General features: G+C 40.9%; 1 long non-coding RNA gene across 1 annotated transcript in view; it reads right to left on the reverse strand.

Annotated features, from left to right (window-relative positions):
- LOC116801182 overlaps positions 1–15446 on the reverse strand; it is a 77693-nt gene extending 62247 nt beyond the window's left edge. The window contains exons 1-2 of the long non-coding RNA XR_004361814.1: positions 14645–15446; positions 1826–1852 (exon numbers count right to left, since the gene is read on the reverse strand). This is a non-coding gene — a long non-coding RNA (uncharacterized LOC116801182). The remainder of the gene's footprint in view (positions 1–1825; positions 1853–14644) is intronic.
- Between the last annotated feature and the right edge of the window lie 9531 nt (positions 15447–24977).

The following is a 24977-nucleotide window of genomic DNA, read 5'->3' on the forward strand; positions in this document are numbered from 1 at the left end:
TTTAGCTTTTGGGCCTTTGAGATATTCGGATTAACCCCAACTCCTTTTCCTGATTCAATGTTAAGCCTCTCAAAGGGCATTGATAATTATCATTATGTATTTTGGATTATGTATTATGCATTTCACACCTGCAGGCGAACATTTTGCTTAAAGCCTATCTAATATAGGTATTAGTTGGGAAATCAGTGTGATATTGCTTTAAGTCCGTTTTTGTGCTTAAATTTTTAAGGAAATAACTAATTTCACTTGAAATTAAGTGTTAAATTAAAATTGCAACAAATTTACAGTTTGCCAAGGAAATACGCCCTTAAAGGCGTCTTAAAGAAAAATATTGGGGAAAACTTTAAAGGTTTTAGTTTATAAAAACAAGAATGCGTTCACCGTTTCTTCGCGTGTTTTCGCAAATATCTTCCATTGTGTTTTTGGTTTTAAAACTTTTTAGATTTATTTGGCGCGTTTTTTACTGAAATAACACGCGCACCAGAGCAGAGCGAAATCAGCAGCAGATCCAGCGCATTTCCATTCCAGGCAGACGCAACTGGGAGCAGGAGCAGGAGGAGATAGACGCCGACATGGATTTTTGATATACTCCCGCATTTGCTCCATTTTGCGTGGGGTTTTTTGTTTTTGGCAGTGATGCTGATTCTGCTGCCGGCTCGTTTATTTGCCTCCACTTGGTCTGTGGTATTTTTTATGCATTTGCATAAAGCGAAATGTATTTCTATGCTATGTTCTACGCTTTGCCAACATTTTCACTACTGTTTTTTCTGGCGCTGCTTTTATTGCACGTTTCCCTTTTTGGCCATTACCGCACACAGTTGCATTTTAATGAGCGCCCGGCGATGGGCACCTGTGCGCACGTGTGCAGACTTCTTTCAATCACTGTCTGCCCGGGTCCTCAGTCTGTTTGTCTGGTTGGTTGTTTGTTTGTTTGTTTGTTTTGCCAGCGATTTGTTTGCGGACTAAAGTCTCGATGCGACGCCCCCACTTTAGTGGTCCTACATCATTATAATGCAGCTGGAACTTGAGCTCAACTGAACTGGCGCCTTGCCCTCGTCCTGTCACTTAATTAAAAGGTTGGAAAATCAACACAGGCAGCAAAAAATAAAAAATAAGAACGAAAGCCAACCCCACAAGAGCTGAGCTCAGACCGAAGCGGACAACTTCAAGTTTTGTAAGGAGCAGGCAGTGAAGTGCTTTGAATTTTTAATGGGGGTTCATTTGACAATTTAGTTATTACAGCTTACAAGGCATTATCAGCTATATTAAATTTAAAAAAATAAAATGCTGGCAAATTTGCGTTAATTTCATTTAAATAATTTACACATTATAAAATATGTTCTATATTTATATGTTCTATTCTATATGTGGGTAAGCTATTCATTATTACTGGCAAACGCCCCCTTGCCCAACGCCACTGCCTTTTGAGTGGGTGATTCGAGGGGTTCGCGGATTTTATCGCGCTCGCCTTTGGCTGATTGTGCCAATTATGCAGCGAAATGCGCTGCTCCGAATCCGAATCGCCCTCAAGTGGTTTATGCACTTTCAAATCATAATAATAAATCCAAAAGGCGCTGCCAGCCAGCCAGCCAGCAGCAACAAAAACAACGAGGACAACAATGGGAACCGAGCTGAGCAAGTGCCATTTGGGTTTCTGCCTCGATGGAAATCATTTAAATTTATCGCGAGCTGCATTTCACGCCCTGCACTCTTAATCAGCCGGCGTCGTTTTTGGCATTATCCGTGGCCCATTTTCCACCACCACTTGGCCGGAAAAGTTTTCGAAAAAAGGCGAATATTGAATATTATTTATTTTAATGCTTACCCGAGTAAGGACGAACTTTCCAGGGAGCTGCAATAGATTGGAAATGGGAAAGATGAGAATTTTAGTTTTGACCCAGTTGTAGCGTTAATAAACTAATAGAAAAAACACAACATGTTTGCATATATTTGTATATTTACTTTAATCTGGCCACTTAAAGGCACTTTTCGCATTTCATTTATTTGCACATAATTATTAAGCCATAACTCATTTGTGCAGCAGTCAACAGCAATTTATTGCCCTAATCAGAGCTCGGCGAAATGTAATTTTAATTTCGGAGCAATTTGCAATGCAGATTGCGTTTTTTCTGGCATTACAAAATTTGAGCATTATGCATACAGTATTCATATGGATCATCACAACGGCTGTCATAAGTGACGTGATTGATTGATGATGTCACTTAAAGCGACCAACGAAATAACAGCAGCAGCAGTTACAACAGAAATGTTCTCCTCAAACGTGCCAACGTGTAAATGAATAAATAAATCAAATAAAAAAATTATTGAATCAACAACGTAAAATAATTAAATCAACATGAATGATTTAACGCTCCAAATGTGTTGAAACAAAACTCATGTGACATATCCACTAGCCCCATTCCACTCGACTCCCCACAAAGCATCCAATCACCGGGGTTCACACCTGTTTGGATGGCGTGAGCTGTGCACCTTTTTGTGTTGACAACTGCTGACAGGACGAGCGGCAAAAACAGGACCAAGGACAGCAACAACCATGTCTATGAAATATCATGGACATATGTATAAAAAATGCAGTGCAGCAAACTAAAACAAATCTTAAAAAGCGAAAGCAAGTTTTTCGAAAGTTACCGACACACAAAGTACTCTTTTAAAAATTTAGATCTCAACCACTTAAAATTAAAAAGTAAAAAAGTTGATCAAACTTGGTATAAATGAATTCTGATAATCCTTTTAATCCTCACTAAAAGAATTTAGAAGCCGATGGTTTACATAACATTCATGGCAAATATTGGTCATTTACCGATCAATAATAATTGCAGAAGAATGTAGACAAATTACTAAAATAATACTTTGTGTGCACTATGCACTAAAAACTATGAAATATTTATTTACATGAAACCTTATCAATCAAAAGAATCCCATTATATAAAATTACAAAAGTAACTAAATATTTAATCTGTGCTAGATGGTTGAATTTCAAAAAACTGTGTGCCACTAATGGTTCGATTTTTATTCATAACAATGATTGCGTTAATTAACCGATTTAAGCCTGGATAAATAATCCCTTTATTAAAAGCAATACACACTCAATTCATCTGCGCAAATTCCCGGCTACTGCGACACAAAAGATATTTTATCGAATTTTTTTCACAGAATTTCCTTGCTTTTTCGACAAATATGCAATTCTCTAACCCGCAAATATGAGCTTTGTTGAAAAATGCATGCAGTTTAATAACGATTCTTTTATTTTTTAACTGCGGATATTTGGTAGCTTACGAAAATGCATTTAAACGGTTGGCCAGAAAAAAAGTGGGTGGTGGTAATAAAATGCCATGACAAACGTTACGCATACGCCGCGTAGACCGCGCCTCGGAAATGGCCGCAAACGGGTAAAAAATGAATGATACGAAAAGAGAGGAAAAGCGTTGAAAATCGAGAGGGAGAAACAGTAACTTTAATCAATATTGAAGCAGTTTTTGAGGCCAATAAATCATTTCATAATCAATTTTGCCACTGACATGTGCGCGTGTGTGTGCATGCGTGTGTGTGTGAGAGCAGAGATGCAAAAAAGGGGAAGAGCACCAAAGAACGCAAAAAGAAGCAATACAAACACAAAAAACTTTGAGCCACCTTCTGTCATGCGACTGTATGTGTGCGTGTGCGATAAACAAGCCACATGTACAGCACACACCGCTGCATTGTAGAGTGCAAAAAAAGAAGGCAGCGCCAAAATAATCAACAGATGTTGCCAGCAACAACAAGATGAAGCGCAGGGCACAGGTCAAATGGCGTGCGTGTGCCTCTCCCATCGAATGTGTCGGTGTCTGTGTCCGTGTGTGCGTAAATGAAAAGCGGATGTTGAAAGTTCAGCGCAACTGACAGGACCAAGCACAGGGCTGCATCAGCAATGACAGCAGCAGCAGCAGGAGCAACAGACCCAAAAAAGTATGCTACGACTGGGAGCGGAAATTAAGTGTGACCTCTTCGCGAGGCTGCGAACAGAAACGGAGTCACAGTACGAGAACGAGAGCGAGAGAGGGAAGGAGAATGGAGAAAGAGACGAACGGAAGAGCATTTCCGGACTGGTTGATACCCTGTTATGATATTGTTGTTTCACCGCTGAATATTACGCTATTCAAGGGCTTTTTCGCTAGCACAGCAATGTTTCACTTTATTAACCTAATCATAATACCCATATATGGATACCTAGTTTTAATATTTATTTTCTTGAGACGTCCTTGAAAATTCTTTTATATTTCTGATCTATATCGAATTGATACAACCCCAATTTAGGAGTCAATTCGCCTAGTACCACTTCAAAAAAAAAACAGCGACGCATATCAATGGCTAGTATGTACTATGTAGTTGGGGAATGGCGAAAGGACAGCCTGACGGACAATGGCCAAGTGCTGCTCCGACACTCCATTTTCTGTTGCCACCGGACCCGCTTTCCGATTCGCACCGGCCCAAAAACCAACACCGCCGTAGTAGGCCCCACCCATTTGTGATTGTGTTTGCGTGTTGTGATGCGTTCAAAATTGTATTTGCCTAGAATTGTTCGTCGGGGAAAAGGATGCAGCTCCAATTGGGTTCCCGGCTGCTTCCCGGATTTTTTCATTGCATTTGATGAGTGCGCTGCCAGGGTTCATGGTGCCCCTCTTGCAAACGGTTTTGTTATCAAACAATTTTGTTTGGCAAACAGCCATTGAAATGCTGCGATATATATCTATGGAATACCGTGTAATAAAGCCGCTCAACTGGAGCCAATAACCACGCCTTCAAATACAACAAACCAGTAGACCAGCGGCCACGACCAATTGAATTTGATGGCAATCAAAAAATATTCCGAATTTTCTTCTTCACCTAGCCCCGCTCAACTTGATGGATTGGCCAGCAAAAAGTTTCTACCTCAGCTGAAATTATCTCAGAATCGCACAAGTGTTGGGGTCACAATAAGTAAGTAAGCGCAGGAACCGAATAAAATACGATAAAGTGCTATTACACAGCGCAAAGTGCAATGATTAATCAGATTTATTTGTCAGTTTTATTTCGTGCTAAAAGTGTCAAAGAGAATATTTATAAAAGTTTATTAACACTAAGTACTTCGGCACAAACACACTGCGGCAGCACAAACATAAAGCGAAGGAGCACATTAGAACTGACCATAAAACACAAGCAAAACAGTTGCCAAGAACAACAAACGAGGACGACATCGAGGACCCCAAGACGGGAGCAAGTTGAACGCCCTGGAGCGATCCCACAAGCAGACTTCAAGTGCCACCAGAAATAATACCAACAACCAAGCGGCAGTGGCAACAACAAGGAGCATCTGCTCTGCGTGGGTGGAATGGGATTGGTAGTGATTTGGTGCACTCAAATAAATAAATGGATCATGACAAACACTCGAAATTCTAGAATATCTATATCTATATCCTGTTAATCAGACAATCTTTTCTTTCACACAAGTAATTCATAAAGATTTTTTTATTAATTTATTAAGTCTGTTTTAAATATACTTATCAAGCGCCACAGTTTACAGTTTTGATTGCCCAGAATTAAATAACTTATATTCGAGTTTTAAGAATTTTCGTCTCTGCAAAAGGACAAAAAATTCGCCCCATTGGGAAGTGCACAGAAAGTACTTAGGATGTCTTTAAGTTAAGCATAAAAAACATTGGCGCTTACAACTTGGCCCCAAACATAAATCCCGCAAACACACAGTCGCACAACCACCCGACATAGATATATATATATATATATATATATATATAGTCAGAGAACGCAGACAACACATCGCACATATTAAGACAGATTTTGGCCTTAGGCAGCCATCTCAGCTGGCCTGACCAGCATATTTAGGCGGATATTTATGGCCCAGAGTGACGGGAGCCAGCTTCCAAGAAGTGGGATATGTGCTCCATGGCCATGGCAACATGGCAGCACGTGTGTGCGTGCGGGTTTGCTAGCTGGAAAAGTTTCAATAGCCAAATGCCTATTGACGGCGCAGAAGAAGTGACCCGAAAGCGAACCGAACGGGAAATGAGATGCTGCTGGCTGGGAAAAGGAAAAGCGGGCGGAAGGAGGGAAAGCGCCGGGAAATGTCTTCCTGCATGCCGGGCCACTCAATGACAAGTGGCAAATGCTCGCCGGAGTACACAGTCTTACATAAGTCTCAGAAACAGTGGGATCAAGGCACCATTGGATGCCATACAAAATCACTGATAATAGTGGCCAAATATACTTTGAAAAATAAATTTTAAAAACTCACTACTATGACACACATTAAGAATACATAGAGCTGTTTAATGGCTAAAGTTAAACGATATGCATTCAAGATACAAACAAAATGTATTTAAAACCCTAGATATTTATTTCTAAATAAAAGTAAATTGTGTTTGTTATTTACAGCCCAAAGGAATTTTTTTGTTGCGATGTCACCCAAATACGAAACATTAATATGAAGCTGGGTTCTGGGCGAAGGTGGCTATTTGGGACGGGCTCTAACCATCCAGTGGCCATTGGGGACTGGGGAGCAGTTGACACAGGCTGCTGCCAAAGTGGCCAAGAAGCGGGGGCGTGTGAGTAACTTAATAAATTTGACAACAATGCCGCACAAAGGCAAACAAATGCAACTAGCGTTCAGCAACCAGAGCTGTCACCAATTTGTCCAGTTTGGCCATTGTTGCCGTTGTTATTGCTGCAATGTTCGTCGTGGTGCATTTTCAATTTGTTTTCGTGCTCTGCGGCGTGCTCTTGTAAACAAAATCCGGCGGAAAATGCGAACAAGCGACGCTTACCAAAAGTCAAGCGGCCAAAAAGTCAAAAGGAAATGCTATTTTGTCGCCCCAAACCATATACCCTACCCCGCCCCCTTCCCATTTGGTCAACGTTGACAGGCGTGTGTTAAAGTCAACACTCCTAGTGCCTCCCAAATATGTACAAATTGCCCAATGTTTGTTTGCCATTCGGTTGCGAGCTGGAAACGCTTCTTTTCGGCTCTCGAAATGAATGCCATGCGAACGGCTGTACTGGGATGTTTTTAATAAATATCCAGTTCGGACCACAAAACGCACTTTGGCTTATTGAAATTGAAATTGCAGCGAGCCAGCGCACAATTTCCATAAATGCACCAAGTTCTCGCTTGGCTGAAAAAGAAAACCGGCAATAAATGTGAAACGCATTTACTGATACGCCAGTGGTCAGAATGCATTAGCCAGAATGCACTCGCTTCAGCCCAATTAGCAGGAAACACGCCCGCTCCTTATCCCCATCCTCCGCTTATCCACATTCGCATCCGTAGAGTCCTCAAGAGTGTCGCCTCATTAGGGCATTTCGTCAAACAATCCGCGAGTGGAGGCCGTCGGCAGTGCCATCTGTCACTTCACATTTTCGGATGTTTCCACTGCTCAGCAGTTGCATCATAAGCAGAAATTTTCAGGCAATTTATCTCTTAAATATCCATGCAAAATATTTATAATATGAAAAGAATTGAAAATAATAATTGCAGACTAGCAAAATTTATAAAGTGTCATAAAATCTGTTAAAAACTACTGTAAAAACTTGTGTCAGGCAAATGCACTGCCTAATTTGAAATTCATTCCTGCTGTTGGCCAGTGGAAACAAGTTAGAAAAAGGCGAGGACCTCGCTTTCTGTATTTTTTAGTATTTGCCCGCTGCCGTCGCACAAAAGCCACCTTACACATGCTATTAATGACAGAGCCACTCGGAGTGCGGCTGTGTGTATGACTAAACATTTACATTTCATTAAAACTAAAAACAACACACAAAGCAGTAAGCACGACACGATAGCGAATACGAATGCGAAAAACGAAAAACGAGTACGCAAACTAAGCAAATACATGTGCAGAAACGGAAAGAGGAACAGAAACGGAATCAGGATCTGAAACCTCCGTATATATGGATATATATATATAGATATGTACGAGGGTATAGCCACACTTTTGGGCAAGGTAATGCGGCACAAGTTGAGTGGGTGGCTGGGTGGGTTAGTGGGTATTTCACCTGTCCGCCGCTCACGATGAGTGCCTCTCGAGGAGCTGAGGCAGCGAGCTCAGGGATGTGGCATTACTATATCTGGGAGGATGCACCGAGAAATAACTCCTGGATGCTTATACAAACTAATTCTTGTAATAAGTGAAACATTCTTGCTAGAAATTATAATATAAAATATACGAAAAATGCAGTAAGCACAAGCTTATCCAATTGAAAATATAACAAACATTTTACACTATGTGAACAAACATAGTTATTTAAATAAAATTTTGGAGAAATAATCAGAGAAGCACTGGATTTCTTAAGTATGTAAAAGAAAAGTTTAAAAACAGAAATTAATTCAAGCCATATGTATTTAAAATGAACACGTTAATCCACAGTGTGTGTGTGTGTGTGTATCTGTTCCACTGACTGTTGCATCTTATCGTTTTTTATTTTCGCAAAACACACACATACACACCCTTCCAGACGGGGGGACATACACATACTTAACTCGACGTTTTTCACTCAACGAGCTTTTTACACAACAGGCAACAAAAGTGTAGAAGTGCAACACCAACAACAATGCATTCCACCTGCTTCCACTACGCAAAAGTTGGGCCAACATCAGAATGGAATGTGGTTCATTTGGGCCATAGCCGTAGCCATAGTCATAGCCGCTCGTTCTGGGAGCGAGAGTAGCGAAATAAATAGTATATTTTACCCGAGTGCCACTCATGAAAATTGCAAAAAAACAACAAGTGCAGGCCGGGTCGAGTCCTGTGTGGGTCCTTCGTCTCAGCATGCATGTGTGCACTGGGAGAAATCACTTCTTACGCATTTACAACCAGGTAATTCCAACTATGCAACGCTGGATTTTATTTAGTAAGCATCAAGCATTAAAAAAATTTAATTATATCCATAAATATCCCATTAATAATAATACAAGCATATATACCTCAAAAAACACATATCTTTCGAGATCTTTTTCTCAGTGTACTTCCTGTGCCTGTGCCTACTGCTCCGGAGTGGCAGCCAAATATGAATTGGTAGTTGGCCGACCCGACTTGGCCTGCACTGACTCTTGCAGCATAATAACAAGAAGTTATTGTGCCTCTGTCCACATGCAACTGCAGCAGCAGTGCAACAAAGCCGTCCACTCTGGGCACCAAGCCCTTCGACCCCCCGATCCCTCGGCCATTGTTTTCGGCGCAATTGTAGGGATTTCAGGTGGCCCCCAGTGAGCGGGAAACGGAGAAATATGAAGCCTAATTACGGCTCATGTTTAGCTGTTCCTCCATTCAATTAAATGGAATGCACGTGCCCCAAACCAGAAAACCAAACTCGACTCGGTACGAGAGGCCAGCACAAAAAATGCAATAATCATGCCGCACAATGTATGTATGCTCTGGGAGCATTTCATAAATTGCCCGGACTGTACTAGTCTGATGCATTCGGGGTGCCATGGGAGTCGCAAATACTGCTGCTCTCGCAAATGTTTAATTAAAAATTAAAGCAACTACTCCTATTTGCCCGCCGATGTTTGCCTTTGAGCAAAAACAAAATGCAATTCGTTTTAGTTCTGCTCGTGAACTTTTGTTACTGCAGTGGTTAGTTATACAATAGCCATTTGTTATTTTACCCATGTAAGCATTTGACAGCGGCATGTTTTTCACGGGATATTGCAAGGTTTGCTAAATACTCTAACTAAGTTAGGGTAGCAAACATATTCGGTGTAGAGAAAATTATATAAAAAAAGGTATGAAAATATTGATGGGAAAAGTGATGGTAAGTGCATTTTTGGCCTTCCTTTATTTATATCAGCAGCTAAGTACTTGGCTCGCCGGAGATGAGGAAAAATTGCATTCGCCATTTAGGAGGTGAGGGTATAATGAAAAGTGTCAAGGCCCTCGCTGGCAGCCACTTAGCAGCCAATAAATTGTAATTCGACACGAGCTGGTTGCCGACACATGCAGCAGGCAGTGGCAAGGCTGAATGCAGGCGACATTTCGCTCACTCCTTTTCCTTGTGAAATGGAAAATTAATTTTGAAACGATTTCGTTTGTCGACGGCTTCAACTGGCTTTTCTTGGAGCTGCCAGCGAAGTGTCGCTCCGCCCGCCTCTCCCACTCTTTATATTACTTTCATTTATTTTGTTTTATTCGCCGAACGGATCGCAAGGTGGCTGCCACGCCCGCGCTGCCAGCATACAAGTGGCAAATAAATTCATTAGTGGCACAAATTAGTTGGATGCAGTCGAGCGGGTCGGGTGGCCGGGTCAGCAGAGAGAGAGAGCCAGATCGAGTCAAGGCAGCACTGCAGCCAGGGCAAAAGGACACAAAAGTGCTTTCAATTTCAATTAAATTTGCCACTTGCACCCACTAGTCCCTCTGCACTTTCCCTGCATCCTGCATCGTGAATCCTGCATCCTGCAAAGGCAAGTGCAACTTGCAGAGGGTGTCGCTGGAAAATGGGAAATGGGATTGCGATTGTGCGCCTGCTGACTCAGGGGCACATTTAAAGCTCGTTTAAGCGCTCGTTTCGCCTCATCTGGCCTTATCCTGGCAGCCTGATTAAGTAATCAAAGCATTTGTCAGCTACTTAATCTATCGTCAGCCACTTGGCCACCGCTGCGTATGCGTAACTTGTTGGAACAATCGGATAAAAGAGCAGTCTAAAGGGTTAGCTTGAACTGTGATTGTAAGTGGAAAAAGAATGGAGAATGGCCAGTTTACGGAAATTAATTCCTTACAAATGGAAGAATGTTTGTAAAAGAGTTAGGCCAATTTTGAACCTTACTAACATGTTAAATATACTTTAATAAAGTGTGCAGGCTACAGAAATAATTTATTGATTGATTACTGATTTCTAAACTGTGTTTATTTAACTTACCTCGATTGTCCTGTACACTCAACATATATTAAACTCACCTTATCCGCCATTAAAACATACCTCGAAACGACATTTCCCATTAAAAGTAACTACCTAACAAATTGTGTCATATTTATTGGACAACCTGAAAGCCCCCAACAGTTTTGTTGGCAATCAGCGGCATCTAGCAGTCGAAAAGCGAAGGCAGTCAACAATCAACAGGGATATTACAAACATGTGTTTGTCGCCACAGTAACTCATGACCCCTGCCTCCTGCAAACATATAGCACACCCAGCGCCACCTCCACATTTGTCAATACCCACGCACACACACACATATTTGACTTGGCGCCCACTTCCGTCCTCCATTTTTGCCTGTGACCCCAAGCAAAACAAGCGAAAAACACCAAAAATGTTTTATATTTTCCGAAAAACCAGAAATATGTTGCAGATATGTGCCGGGTTGTATGTGTGAGTAGGGGTAGCGAATATGTGTGGGTGCTGGGGGCGTGGCAGTCACGTGCCTACCGCTGTTAAATGTACTTTAAAAATCACTTAACGCATTTAGCATTGATTTTCTAGCATGCCCGTTTTATCTCCTTACGCCATATTTATTTTTGCATATACTTTCATCAAGGATTAAGGCTGCACCCCACAGCATTTTCCCATTTCCCGGCCATTTTCATTTTCCCCATACGGCAGAAGAGAGAATACTTGAGCAGAAAAACCATTAGAAAACTGATATTAAATTCAATTCAATTTGGCGGAATTTTGCCATTTTTTGTTTTTATGTATAGCAAAATGAAATTTCAAATTTTAATGAGCAATCAACAGAAAAGAAAAGCCGGAAAATAATAAACGTAAATGTTGCCCACGCAGGATGTGAGACTGAAAAACAAAGCAAATAAAGCCCCAAATGCTTAAAGTAAATTCAAATTTAATTAGGATTTTTTTCGTATCGTTTTGGGTTTTTGAGGAAAAAAGCGGCACCACGCCCCAGTGGACTAAATGTAAATGAAAATTGACGCAAGGCAAGTTTATTAAAATGCGATTTGCATAAGCACGAGGTGTGCGGATCAGGGTGGTGGGGAAATGGGGATCTAAGAGTAAGGCCACTGAATTTTAAGGTGACTCGGCATGAAAAGTGGCAGATGAGGCAATGAAAATGTCGGAAAAGTCAACTGTCCGCATTAATTTTGTGCCATTTCGGTCCCCATTTTGCAGTTCACTCTGCACACGCACATTCGAAAGTCAATTAAAAGTGGCCCAAAGTACTATGGAATTTGTCTATCTCAACAGGTGACAGCCAAGGAGGCCATTAGCTAGGTCATCAAGTTGGACAGCTGAATTTTAATTGGAAATACAAAATATTCGTAAAAGTGTGATTCTTTTGTATAATTTATATATATGAATATTTTTCAGATAGTGTCATATCAAGTAAAAATAAATAAAGCAAACAAAATAGTAGTGTGTTCATGGAATCCCCATATCGCATATAGCTTTCAATCTAAACTTGGCATATTTGGTTTTCTTTTTAATTTCCTTGTTGGCGAATAAATTACCCAAGTTTTGCATCTAATTTGCTGCAGAAGTCCCGGCCAATAAGACTTAAGTCCTCGACGACAACACACAATGGAAAATTAATATTGCACGGGCAGTGGGAGTGCCTTGCCTGCAAATCAGACTCGCAGAGAGAGCTGCTTGCCACAAAGCGCATCAACTCAATTCATGTCAATTTTCCCTTTCACCGCCGACAGCCAGGTATTATGTCCTTTGTGCCCGGGGGAGGTTCTTTTGAGGAGGTCCTTTGAGGAGGTCGATAAAAAAGCACACGTGCGGCTTTGGAACTATAGAACTATGTGCCACATGGTCGGTGTGCAGTTTTTTTCTATATTTTTTAATTGCTTAGCAAAGGAAGCGCGTCGGAACAATTGGAGCGGATGGTCAGGGCTTCCTTTGCCAGCTGCATCCGCTATCGGTTCCGAACTGAATTGAAAAGCGACCAAAGACGCCGTAATTGACGTTGATCCACCTTACAATGAACCACTCTCAACCGTTCAGCAAAGGAGGGGGCTTAAAACGCAATTCTCAAATTGAAAATTGTTGTCATCGTAAATTGGGAATAATTATTTTTAATTGTGTGCCACATGTGGTAAGCGAATTGCATGTGAAATGAAAGTTTTGGACCGTCACATCAAGCATACGCCGCGTTGCATACATCAAGTATACAAGTATGCGCGGCATGCGAGTGCATAAAAAAGGCATTAAGCAAACAACATTTAAATTAACTTAAATGCCTTAATATAGAGCCTGGCCAAATACATTTGACATATTTACTTAATCGCATTTCGCCGAACGAGTATGAGTTTCAAACGTTACTTTGCCAACAACTCTGGTAATCCAATAAAAGAAATTTATTTGATGTTCGCATTACAAAATAATTACATCCACCAGAGTGGGTCGTGCTGTTTTAATTAATATTTGTCATTGCATTTTTACCGTCCCTGCATTTTTGCCAATGCATATCTGTCCGGATGTTCGGATATACTTATGCAGGAAATGTATATGAGTTTGCTTAGATAAATATTTGTTTGTAAACATGCTGAATTAATTGGAATTGTTTTGAGTTACATGGGATTTTAGGTTATTTGATAGGCCAAAGCAAACAGAGCCAAATCCCCGATCCCCACATGCCGCACGCAGTCATCAAACGAAATTAATTTCAGAGTGAAAAAAAAAAATTGTATTCGAATCCATTCTCTTTCCATAATTGCCATTCGATATGCGAGAGATCAAATTTAAATTCAAATTAATGTTTCTCTGTGCACTGCAGCCTTGATAACTTGCAGCTGCGAAATTGCCTGATTTGCATATTGCCAAGAAACATATCCCAAAGATATTCGACGTAGAGCTGCTCAAACTAATAATTTCTGTTAATAATTCAAGTGGCATTTTGAGAACTTTGTTACGGACCTGTCACCACTCATTAACGATAAATCCAAGATTGAGTCTGAATTTGCCACCCGCCCAAATTCACTCGACATCATTTCAACATTGTTTGCCCAAATACAATTTTTGTGCAAATGGCATTGGTAAAAAGGACATTTGTTAGCTCAATTTGCAATGTTTCCAGCTTCCGTTTGAAATTTCGCAAATATTTGACAATGCAGTGCGCAAATTGCCTTGGGTATTCCACAGCAAAATGTATTGGCGAAAGTGTAATGGGCGAGAGGGAAATTTATATTGAACGCAATTTGTTTATTCTGATGAAAAGGGTGCGGGAATCGATTTTGGCATTAAACAAGGGTTTTCCCCAGCGAACGAGAGTTTTCACCTTTAAAGTGGTCATTCGATGTCTTTACATTACGATTTACACGACTCATTTACAAATGATACTTTTAATATAAATACTTTTCAGCTTTTATTTTATTTATAACTTAAATAATTGTTAAACAGGTACTACAAATGAAATAAAAGTTAAGTTTAAGCCAATTTACTACAAATACTTATGTTTTCTAAAGATTTCTAAAGATACTTTTTTTTAAGCACTTTTCAAAGTGGTTTGCTATCACTGCAAATATTTTCCTAACTTTCGTTAGGTTTAACTTAAATCCTTCACTTAAGCTAATGCTCTTTTTAAACAGGCACTTTATTTATTTGCCACCTAATGTAGAATTGCCACAAACTTTAAACTAATTTGACCCCACTCGCAGGTGAACTTTACACTTTGAACAACTCGAACTCGATCAGTGTCACTTACCCAAACAAACTTTCCACGTTTCAGTTCGCTTCAGAGTGCAAATTAGTTTTCTTTGGCGGCTAATTTTTTTATCGGTCTGCTTCGGACACGTTTTAAACTCGTTGCTGGCTCAATAAATTAACCGAAAATCCTGTGGCAATGGGTTTTTGTAGTTCTACGTCCTTTATATATAGTTATATATATATTTGCTATCCCACACAGACAATCAGGAAGCGCGGCAGAGTATTAAAAACTCATTAGGACGAGGACGCTGGAGACTATGCTATCTATGTGTTTTTTTTAATTTATGCAAATATCGACCGCACACATGCACTCAGGATGGGGACTTGGATCTGGCGCAAAAGTCTGCGGGAAGTGTTCGTCCGTTGCTCGGGTTTTTTTTTATTCCGGTAACTTGGCGAAAGTAAATCGAATGTCAACCGCACACATGCAAGGCGAACACTTAATCAAAGGCACACACACTCGCCGAAAAAACACACAGAGAGGTCCTGCTGCGGGGGAGGTCCTGCCGGGGAGGTCCTGCTGGCTGTCAGAAACACGTGCGATACGTGACCTAGGCCAAGCGTTAAATTCACGCGCCAATCTACACGACTTTACTGTGCTGCTGTACTGCCTGGATTTTCTTCATCGGAAAAATCGGAACTCGGAATCGTTCTCGAAATCGTACATCTATATCTCAACCACATACACATACACGTGTCGACCAAATCCGCTTAGGACAAACTGACGACTGATTCTGCAAGTTGGCCAAGCCAAAAACTTCGCATTGGCGGCGACTTGCTTCGTTCGTTTGTGCCATCCTCATCATCCGTCGGCTGGCAACATCGGCTATGGATGCCACCTATATAAATCCGCAGGCCCAGAGCAAGCTGCTCCGCAATTCGCGACCTGCCACACCATGAAAGAGAGCGCCTTAAGAGAATCCGTTCCACTTGCCACTCGTTTCAACGTCGGGGAAAGCGCAACTAGTTTGCCACACTGGAACGGAAAAGCTAAAATGTGTGGCATTGGAAGCGCTTCAGTTTTCCTCGTCTCGGTACCGCCCCACGCCCTCTCCCACTTGAACTCCCATAAGTAAATACCGGCGGCCGTTCGTTTTGTTTGCCCAATTAAATGCCACATATGTCATAGGCATAATCTCCCTACCCCAGCAAAAATCCGCGAACTGCGAACCCCTTTCAGCAGCTTTTTTAATTAATCATTAATAAGAGCCACGCTCGGCTGGCGACCAAAGCAGATAAAAGCGGTCCCTGCCCCTCGGCCCCGCGCAGAATCCAAAACTGCAGTTGCACTCCCCATCCATGCTCTTTGATATGTCCGCTTTCCGAGGAGCCAGCAATTAGGAACAACGGCCAAACAGACCCCAAATGGCGCCCGTCCCCAAGCCAGGCTCCATTGCAACACAGGGAGGAATAATTGGCTTCAATCCATAAACAATAATTTATTTAAATATTAATTAACATAAGAAAAGAGTAACAGTTTTTAAAATAACTGCGTGGAAAGCTAGTTAATGTACTTCAAAATGAATCCTTACCTTTATTAGTTAGAATTGCTAAAAAGAGGAATTATAATATATTATGGTTAATATTTTTTAAAATTATTTACCTTGATAATTTGCTATAATTTCACGCAGTGCAGATGTCAGTCCCAGTTCAATTCGCAGATGTGGCAGCAAAACAGAACCAGATCACGTTCTGTGTCCCATTGGGTCACGGGAAAGACGTTGACGCGTCGCCAGTGAAATTGCGAAGAAATCTAAAAATAAATAGGGGAGAAAAATCATTAGCTGGCTAAGAAATGCCCTGATTTACAACAATAAAAAGTACATTGCAACATAATGGAAAAAATGTCGTTTTAAAGGATGGTTTCCTGTTCATATTTTAATTTGTTTATCATGAGTATGTTCTTGTTTGTTATGCCAAATCACATAGGCTATGGGAATATTTCGCAATCATAAGCTCACTGTAGTTATATCAAATATTCTGCACAGTTTCACCCCTCACAGGGTATCGCTAATGGGACCTCTGGCATATCTGGTGGCAGCCAAGCTCCTAATGCAGGGAAATGCAAACCAGACGCCACACAAACAACCACAACATTCGGCCACTTGGATGACGCCTCGCTGTGGAATCGATCGTAGGCAGGGCTGTGGCACTGACTCCTCAACTCCCTGGTTCCCCAGCTCCCACAGCTCACCGAGCTCCCCGATCCGGCAATTGACCCGCGGGTCTGGGGTTCCGCCTGCTCCTCAACTGCTTCCATATGCTCCATGTGCCGGGCGATGTGCGGTTGTAAATACAATTTACTCCACTCGGTCGCACACATTCCGATGGCGCATAATTTTATTGGCTTGCCTGCGATGCGCTGGGATGAGTTCCCTTGACTTCGATGACAGCAAACAGAATCAACAGTCCCTAGGTGGCACTGGCATCCTCTACGGTGTTCGGTCTACGGTCTATAGTCCTCATGCCCTCCTGCTGTTCCCGCTGCCCTGCCCTCCACATTCTAATGAGATATGGCCCCGGAGTCACTATGCATTTTTCTAGGCCCAACATTTGCAAACAACAAACGGATGGGCAACCATCTGCCAACACCAACGCCATGGGCATTATCCATGTGATGCCCCTTGTGCCTGCACTGAAAAAATCTGGGTAAGCATTTAATAGATATGTAGAAAAAAGTTTGCTACCATAGTAACACATATAATGTGTAAAAACGAACCACTTTTTTTTCTGAAGTGACGAACATAAGACAATGACACTTAAAACACACGATGCAAGTAAATACTACCCTACTTTTTCTATAGGAAATCAAATAAGTTATGTAATTGTTTTTTTCCAGTGCGTAGGCACTTATGTTTTGCATATGAAATCGCGCACATATCATCAGGGACACGGCGACAGCGAACTCTGACTCTCGTTTTGACTCTTGATCCCCGGCCGCTTTCAGAAATGCTAATTAGGCGTAATTCGCATAAAATTCGCAAACATTTGCTGTCACTGGAGTCCGGGACTCGGGAATCGGGATTCGCTTGGCGGCAGTCAGCTTTTGATTTACGAGTTCCAGGGCTCCGGGATGCCAATCTGGCCTATCAACGGCTCATCAACGGCAGCCCGCCAGTCGGAGGATCTGCTCCAATCAGCGGTCCATCCGTCATCAGCTCCCTGCTTAATTACTAAGTGTATGTGTAAGCCGATATGATTCAGTTTATTACGGTTTTCGGTGCAGGTCAGAGTCCACAGTTCGCAGTGATTAAAGTGGAAAGTTGCATTAAATGGGCATTGGAGTCCGAAGTATCAACTATACCTTATTTACGTCTTTTTTTCTATATATATTTATTACCAACTTAAAAGGTAGTATATTTTATCAATGATTATCAACGAACAACCTTTTGATTTTTTGGAATGCCATTTAATAGTACCATTTAATATTATCCTGATATTTCTGAGATTACACAATGATTTCTTCAACAAACCCCCTTATTATTAACCATTGAAACCATAAAACCAAAGACCACGATTAAATAAATTCCGTTTTTCTGCCCCTCCTTTGGTTAACTTATCCAAATTGAATATCGCGGCAGCCAGATTGAAATTGATAAAACCATTTGCAGTTGTTTGTGTTAATTAAACGGTTAAGTTGTTCGGCGGAACTTGGGCGACGGCACTTCTCAATTCAAATCGAGTTTGGCATAGTTTCCAGCAACGAAGTTTGGCACTATTCACTTAACGCAAGTACTCAGCATTCCAGGACGAACAAAGGAGCGAGAAATGGGCCACCATTGTCAGCTGCCTTGGCCGAAAAGCGCGTCCATTTGCCGCCGCGTCCTGCTAAAAAGGATTTCAATGTCACACCGCAGCTGTTCGACGGCTCCTGGATGGTCGGTCCATTAACCTACGGGCGCATCAAGTTTACCGTGGCGACCACAAAAGCGGCGAAAATGAAAATTCATGAAAGTTTATCACAGCGAAAAACAGGAGATGAAGCTCGATGGATATGAAAACCCGGAGCCGAAGCCAAAGCCGGAGCCAGGACCAAAGCCATTCGCTCCACTTTTGTGGTCAATTAACGGCCCTCGCCCAGCCTGGAGTTTGTTTTTGTGTAATGAATTTAAATGACCCACTGCGCCGGCTCATCAAGTGCTTTGCAAAGTGTTTTCCAAAAGGACGCGGAAGGACATTCGGGTACTTCGGAGGGGCATCCCAGTGAGATTCGGACGCCCTGCCTCAAGAGCAGACATCCTAAGCTCTTGCCGTGAAAGCACCTGTCGCCGAAAAATTTCCAACAATTTAGCTAATGACTTCTAGGCAGCATTAGTCAGAGTTGCCAACACCTAGATAAGCTTATCTAAAATAGCTGAAATTGGGGATATATTAAAATGGTAGTGTTCATCTATAAACATACATCTATCTATATATTATCTATATGTATTTATACCATTTTAAATCCCGTATAAAACACTCACAAGAATGTAACTTATGGCCCTACTTTTGACACATTTTTATGCATATGATTTTAAATAAATATATTAATTTCTTCCCAAGCTAACAAATAACTTGGTATAAGACGGTAAATAGCTGAACTTGACCAGAAATTAGCTGAGCTCACACCACAGTCGGTGAGGTGGAGCTGTGGGTAAATACCAAATTAATTATATTCCATGCAGAGAAATTAATCAAGCGTAGCGTTGGCCCAACCAAAACCCACTACACGCTCCCAATGAACTCTATTTAACCCTAAAAACAAGCCACGCCCCCAACCGCTGTCCACCGCCCATCGCTCAGGTGTGAGCGAGAATTGTGCCCAGCTTGCGGCCATTTCATTAATCACACTCAACACTTAGCAGGAGTCTGGGACAGGACTTGAAATTTCGTCCTAGGTTCAGTTTTGGTTTTGGGGATGGGCGCAAAATGAGGCCCTCCTGTGGCCAATGTCAAATGGTCTTTGGGGCCTGTCTGGGCCAACTCCGCATATTTATTATTTGTGCATATTCGATTAAGGTTGAGGACTGCAACGAAATATTGCTTCTTTTACAAACTATTATTTTTATTATTATATTTTAATATAATTTTAGAATTTTGAAAGTTATGCGAATTTTCATTTAAATTTCATCATTCATTTAAACTTCAGTTTTCACGGTTTTTCTAAAATGAATAGAAAATGAATGATTAAATTGAAAAATTTTGATTTTGCGGTGTGCGTCCCTGCTTAACGTTCTCTGTTATGAAAGGTGTCTCCGCTTTTAGTACGCTGTTAAGAAAGGTTAACATCTCTTTGGGTAGCTGTCCCCGCTTTAGTTCACTGTAAAAATGTTTTTCGATTGTGATAACCACAAATAAAATAAATTAATTTGGCATGAACTACAATACTATATTGTAACTAAACAATAAAGCTTCTTTCTATGGAAACTATCTACATAACTTAAATTGCATAAAATGCAAGGCATCTATGGTACTTTTAAATGGAAAAACAAAAATATTAAGAAAATCTTTTGTTGATCCACAATATTATTGAATGCAAAGGTATTTTCTTTTAAAATAAACAAATCAATTTTTAAACAAAAGGTAACTGCAGAGCTGGCACTTCCCCTTTTGACTTCCGGTTTTTCTCACACACCCTGATTCACAGTTATGAAAAACGATTTGAGCTGCCTCAAAGGTCAGAGGGTCAACAGGAATCAGATTCAATTGCACTTTGCCATAAATGCCATAAATATTTCAGCTTTCATTCTGTCTGCCGCTCCGACTTCTATTGACACCTTCACCTTCGTCATATTAATTTTGCACAATTCTAAAGAAATTTCCATCTCCGGCTGGCCTTTTCCTTCCCCCGAGTTGTTTATGAAAAATGCAGTATTTTGATAAACAAATAAACACATGAATATTAAATAGATGAAAAGCATTTTATTTGATCTGCAAGCAAAGTCAATGGTAAGAAGTATGAAATTGAATATTCGAAAAAGAAAAGGGAAAATTGTGCGCAACGAGGAAACTTTTGACAAGATAATTGTAATGAGCAAGAAACTTTGGCCTAGTCGGAAATATTGTGGTCCTTGCTGACTCTGTTTCTTTCCACGGACTGTCGTTAAAGTTAAATGGTCTGTGTGATTGCCCCAAAGAGAAAGGGGCGGATGGGGTGACCACTTCGCTCCAAGGTCGTAATGAAGGCAGACAAACCCAATCAGGCAGCATCGCTTACAGATTGCATTTCCCCTGGATGATTTCCTTCTTAATTTTGTTCCTTGGCTTCTCAATCTTTTGCCATGCTGTATTTCCCAAGAGTTCCCTTTGACATAACGTAAAGGGGAGCAGTGAAATGGCATTACAAATTAATAAGTTCATGGAGTACTGAAAAAGTGTTAGAGAAAAAACTACGGAAAAGGTAGGCAGATATTTCAGTATCTTTCAGTATGAATGGTATTCAAGTTATATTCTCCCATTTCAGCGCAAATCAGCGTTCTATTATTTTTGAATTACCAGTGACAAATCGAAAAAAGACATAAATTCTAATGAAAATCTCATTGAACTATTAACTCTGACCCATTCTCTGGCGATAAATCAACCGAATAAAAAAGCGCAAAATATGTGAAATATGTGCAAATGTCAGCTTTTCAATCCGAATCAATAAACTTTGAATGACACGCAGAGAACCGAGAAAGGGAATGGGATCGCCCAGTTAGAAGCGAGGATACATTGTTCCACAATTGAAATGCACTCGAAAATTTCCCCCCTATCCCCACATCTTTCGCTCGGTGTCACATTTTCCATGATTTTGCTGACAGAAGTTTGTTTGTTGCCTGTTGACATATGGTGGGGAAATTGGGTGGCAAATCAAGGGAAAATGTGGTGCTCTGGGGTCCAAAGAGGTGATTGCCGTTTAAATTACGAAATCATGCATGCGGCTGAATAAGGGAACAGCAGGGCGATGGAGGCAGGAAACTGCTGGGTTTTGAAATTATAGTGCATTTGTGTTTTGTAATTAGACCCCAAATACCTATCGATGGCGCCGGATAAGAGGGATTGTGTGTGTGTGTGCGCGTTTGCCAGGGTTTTTCAACGTGTGTGAGAAGTGGCCTAATGAGGCAACACTTTTGGTTCGCTGTAGCACCGGAACCCTCGTAAAAAATCAGGGGGAGCCCCACTGTCGGCACATACAAATCTGTAAAACGATCAGCATACAGCTCACAGCGTGAAACATAATCGCAATAAGTGAATGCACTTGGTGGTTTTGGTTTTGGGGCTTTGAAAAAGTATTGAATTGCGAACTGAATTTGTGTAGAGAGGTACTTTATATATATTGGATTTAACTTGTATCCCTTAACTGGCAAATTTACATAGAGCTACATTTATTTTTAAATGCAAGCTAATTGTGACTATTAAACATATTAAACATATAAGTTTCTGACTCTATAAAGAATATATATTCTTGATTATTATCACTCTCCCAATGAGTAACAGTTCCACTAGCTGATAGTCTAGTTCTCTAACACAAAAACGCACTTTTATCGCACTTTTTTCAAATGTCCTTTTTGACTCATACAATCCCGCCCTCAATCAGTCTCAAAAACTATGCACGTTTTGTGTTTTGTGTTTTGTCACTTGTACCATCGATATCCTGGAAATCCTGGCCAACAAATTGACATTTGAGCTGACACATTGAGGACGCTTTTCCCAGCTCTTTACAACTTCTATTGATTTGCCCAAGACTTGCAATCGCAGTCAAAGTCTCCAGTGTTGTCCTTCTGGCGAACAGAGAAAAAAAGGGAAATTTCAGCCAAGTGGCCCAAGCAGCACACACAGATATATACACATATAGACGTATATCCAGATGAATTGGCAACTGCGATGATGATGCGTCAATGCATGCAAATTTGTTAGCCACAAATAAGTTGGGCCCAAAGTGGTTTTCGGGCTTTGCACACACAATATTTTGTTGCTCTTCCTGTTGAAAATTGTGGCTTCTGTTGCTTTCGTTTTTGTTGCCCCCATTGTTGTTGTTATTTCTGTTGTTGTGGCGGCTGTCAATGGCAGTGATTTACATAATATGGCCAACTCGATGCAACAATTTCCTGTGTGCTGGCACCCCAAATATTTACCATCGTTTGTTTGCCTGTTTGGCCTCTGCTCTCGGCTCATACATATGTGAACTACTTCTTTTTGTGCTTCTTTTTTTCTGTTTAGTCCTGTCAAAAGTTATTAGTCAGCAGGTGAAAAATCAATTCGTTGGGCTTTCGGTCAAACAAACATTTCATTATATTCGTCTCGGTCCAAACAGCTAAACCAACACGTTTTGTCATCTGCCAAATGCAAAATTCATTGAGAGACTATACAAAATTTGCGGCTCTTGATTTTGCCCTGATGTCCTGCCAATTGGCCTAAACAATTGTTAATAGAATTTTTCTCCTGTGTGCTTGTGTGCGTAAATTGATTTGGCTTAGCCAACATACGAACGCACATATCACATGCTTGTCTCAATTTTTGATTGCTTTGTGGTAAATCGAATGAAATGTCCGACCACTTGGCGTCTAAATTAACTTAAACAAGTCAATAAATTTAATTAACTAATTAATTTACCAGCTGCAATGGGAAATTCCTTCAAAGGGGCTTGGGTCCGACTTGACCGACATAATTTCTTAGCCGACATTTCTCCAACTGGGCGCTCCCCGGTTGCTCTGAAATTTGTTGCGTACGCATAGGCACTGCCCACAAATTTGATGACATGTGTCCGCCACCGCCACCACCCCCTCTCGCACTCCCATCCTTTTTGGCCAAGTTGCTGTGTTGTCAGACGAAATCATGGACAATTTTATGCATGTCCCATGTTGAACCACAGCAGGCGAGAACCATGAATAGTCCGAATTGACAAGTGTTTAAGGGCCACACAAAGGCAGGACATGAAGGGAGCTTGGTGGCTCGGGGGTCCTTTCCCATTCAGGATGTGGTCCAAGGGTCTATAGTTGATTCGGTTGTGGTCATATGTCTGGCCTACACTTCATGTGATGGACGAGAATTCTCCTCTAATTTCCCCTCATGATTTTGTTTACATATGTAAATATGGAAACGCTTTTGGAGTGTTCGGCTAGCTATAGCTGCTAAATTATTCAAAATTGAATAATTTCGAAAAGTTGAATGACTAACTAGTTTTTTAAATTGAAATAGTAGTATTAATATGAATACTGGAAAGAAACAAAGGTATATGAAATATTTTTGATTATTTAAAGTCAATTCGATACATACAATACGTAAAAGTAACGATGTGATAATATGTTCAATCCTTATCCAAATAATTCCCATATTAACTGCACTGCAGTCTCCATTTGAAACCATAAATACATTATCATTTGCGTAACCCCAAAATAAAGTCTGCTTAATAGCAACTTAATCAGTGCTAATGTCTTGACTGGACAGCCTACATACATCTATGATTGGTAAATATGATGCCAGAGTAGGGTTGCCCACTGATGGCCAGCAGAAGTAATCTAACAATTTTAGCAGCCAGGAGTGGGATACCAGACCAATGCAGCTGTGGAAAATCCATTCCCGCAAGCAATGCACTGCAGGCTCTATTAGGCCTAATCGCAGCTAATTTAGCTACCACAAACCGGCGCACAAACACACAGATACTCAGCCGAATGCACACAGGGAATAGCTTATGGATCTGGGGATCGGAAAAGCAGGCGGCCAGCCCCAAAACTGCTGGCTGCTGGTGACTGGTAACTGGAAACTGCCAGCGGAACAGATGCAATCATAAAATCTGTTCGGAGCACAGCCAACTAACTCAGCCATTATCCCCATGGGTAGTTGCCGGGCGGAAGGATGGGGCAGTCGGGTTCGAGGTGGCCGAGAAATCCCTGCTCATGACAAATGTTGCCACTGTCGACTCAAGGACAACCAGTTTGAGTCGCCAGTGAACAAGGTCTTCGGTTTCCGTTCCGAAAGAAGTGACCCAGTAAATCTGATAATGTATTAGGCCAATAAATTGCTGTTGAGTTTTACATTTATAGCATTAAATAACTTTCGAGCCTTTCTAAATAATAAAATGAAGAATAATTTTTAAATAAAATTTTAATAGAACTTTTTTATATATATTAAATATTTTTATAAATATTTTGCACTTATTTAATCATTTGATTAATATACAATCAATAAAGTAATATTTACTCTATCATATAAAAGTAACTCTCAAGGCTCACAATAATTAATTAATTTCGAAATCGAACTCTTTATTTTAATCTATGAATTAAGGCCTAGTTAATTAACCAGTCCGATATCACCCATTCTAATCGGAATGCTGGGCGAGGAATCCACAAGCAGCAGTACCAGGAATCCCCCAA

The sequence above is a fragment of the Drosophila sechellia genome, chromosome 3L (assembly GCF_004382195.2).
Source record: "Drosophila sechellia strain sech25 chromosome 3L, ASM438219v1, whole genome shotgun sequence".
NCBI classification, from domain to species: Eukaryota; Metazoa; Arthropoda; class Insecta; order Diptera; family Drosophilidae; genus Drosophila; species Drosophila sechellia.